Genomic DNA, 2,164 nt, shown 5'->3' on the forward strand with positions numbered 1-2,164 from the left:
TAGAGAACAACAGTCCCTGTGAAAACAGAGAACAGCAGTCACATTGTATAATGCAGAGAACATGAATCCCTGTGTCTAATATAGAGAACATGAGTCCCTATGTATAATACAGAGAATAGCAATCCCTCTGTCTATTATCAGTGCATGTGTAGAATATAGAGAACAGCAGTACCTGTGTATAAGAAAGAGAACAGCAGTTCCTGTGTCTTATCTGGAGAACAGCAGTACCTGTGTATAATATGGACAACAGCTGTCCCTGTGTATCATATAGAGAGCAGCAGTCGCTCTGTCCAATGTAGAGGTCAGCAGTTCTTTTCCCTGCGGTGGGGGGTCCAGAACTAGAGGGCATAGGTTCAGCATGAGAGGGCAGAAAAAAATCAACAGGATGTAAGGGGCAACTTTTTCATGCAGAGGGTGGTGCATGTATAGAATGAGATGCCAGAGGAAGTGGTGGAGGCATTTAAATTAAATTAAACTAAATTACAGCATTTAAAGGGCATCTGGTTGGATATATGAACAGGAAGGATTTAGAAGGATATGGACCAATGCTGGCAAATGGGACGAAATTAGGTTAGGATATCTGGTTGCCATGGACGAGTTGGGCTGAAGGATCTTTTTCTGTGCTGCACATCTCTCTGACTCTGTGCCTTAAATACATCAGATCTTTGCTTCACATTGTTCTTAAAATCTCTCATTTAATACATCAAAGTGACTCTCATCATCATCAAAATCCGAACTGTTGATTACTTCAATAGCTTCATGTTCTCCCTTTTGTTTTCTGAAATGCCGTTTGCCATTAGGTAGAGCTGGTGGGTAACTTTGTAAAACTTCTGTTGTTGGGAATTGGAGTTGGTGGGAAGAGGCAGCATGTACCGGGGATGAAGTGACAACATTAAGAGTGAGTGCTGAACATAACACGCAGAAAGACTCAAACGAATCGGATGGTAGAACAAGCTGATTAGCACGAAGGCAAGTCTGACTTGACTAACCGAAAGCTTTCCGCATTCGGATCATAAAGAATACAACATATAAAAAATAAATCTACGGTTCGCCTTTTTTAGTGGGGACGTGCACCATTCCCCGAAACACTGCAATACTGGGATGATGCGTGAAGTTATCGGAGCAAGCTCCTGACACAACTTCGTCCTGCAAAAATCAGATTAATATTCAGTCCCTAAATCAGGGACTTATCAGATATTAAAACTGACAAGAACAGAACTACACATGATCTTAGCCAAAAGGCTGAGAAGCGATACTTGTCGTCTGCCTGACTACCTTAGGACCCAGCCGCTTCCTACATTTACCATCAGCCTGACTGTGAACAAAGACCTATAGCTCACGGCTGACAGTTTCATTGCTGCCTAGTCATTTCCAGATCTTCTGACCAGAGTAAACGATCCGTTTGTCCAGGTGAATTCATTTAATCTTTTCTATGAAACTGTTTGATAGTGAATGTAAATGACCAGCAATGTACCAATCAGCTACGCTGGGGCCGAGTGTACGTCACTAACAAGCCGGTAGTGTGTCTCTGACAGAGTATCAATGAGATTGCAGCAACCCACTGGAACAGAGCTGGACACAGGGAATGGTGCAGCACAGGGGGATGTACTGCAGCCTCTCATTGTCTGCGTCAGCTGTCACTCTGTATGGGCTCCTTCCCTAGTCCCACTCCCCATGCTTTTCCCGATGATTGAATCCGGCTCCAGTGGCCCCTCAGGCAGTGCACAGCCAATAGTAACTACTGAATGAAGATGGTAGGGATTTACCTACTTACCTTGATGAAATGTGACATTCGTTCAAAAATAATTAACCTCAACTCCCCGCCATCATGTATTTATGCCATGATTTGGAGATGCTGGTGTCGGACTGGGGTGTACAAAGTTAAAAATCACACAACACCAGGTTATAGTCCGACAGGTTTAATTCTGTTGGACTATAACCTGGTGTTGTGTGATTTTTAACTTGATATATGCAATTGCCTGGAGTTTGTGCTGTTCCATTCTCTGGTATAAACAAACTGAGCTGTTAATGGTAACAATTCCTGCCTCTCCACAAGGCAAATCAAGGCAAACAATTGAAACGGGTTCTAATTCTGATCGAGTACTATCACTGCCTGGAAATATTAGGCGACTGTTCTGAACGGAAATCCTTAGACTAATCCATC

The 2,164-nt window shown here is 43.1% G+C and overlaps 1 non-coding gene across 1 annotated transcript; it reads right to left on the reverse strand.

Moving 5' to 3' along the window:
* Window positions 1-1,063: 1,063 nt before the first annotated feature.
* On the reverse strand, window positions 1,064-1,254 carry LOC140459041 (U2 spliceosomal RNA). Its single transcript, XR_011953836.1, has one exon. It is a non-coding gene; the product is annotated as a U2 spliceosomal RNA (small nuclear RNA).
* Window positions 1,255-2,164: the final 910 nt, after the last annotated feature.

This window comes from Chiloscyllium punctatum, chromosome 34 (assembly GCF_047496795.1).
Source record: "Chiloscyllium punctatum isolate Juve2018m chromosome 34, sChiPun1.3, whole genome shotgun sequence".
Classification (NCBI taxonomy): domain Eukaryota; kingdom Metazoa; phylum Chordata; class Chondrichthyes; order Orectolobiformes; family Hemiscylliidae; genus Chiloscyllium; species Chiloscyllium punctatum.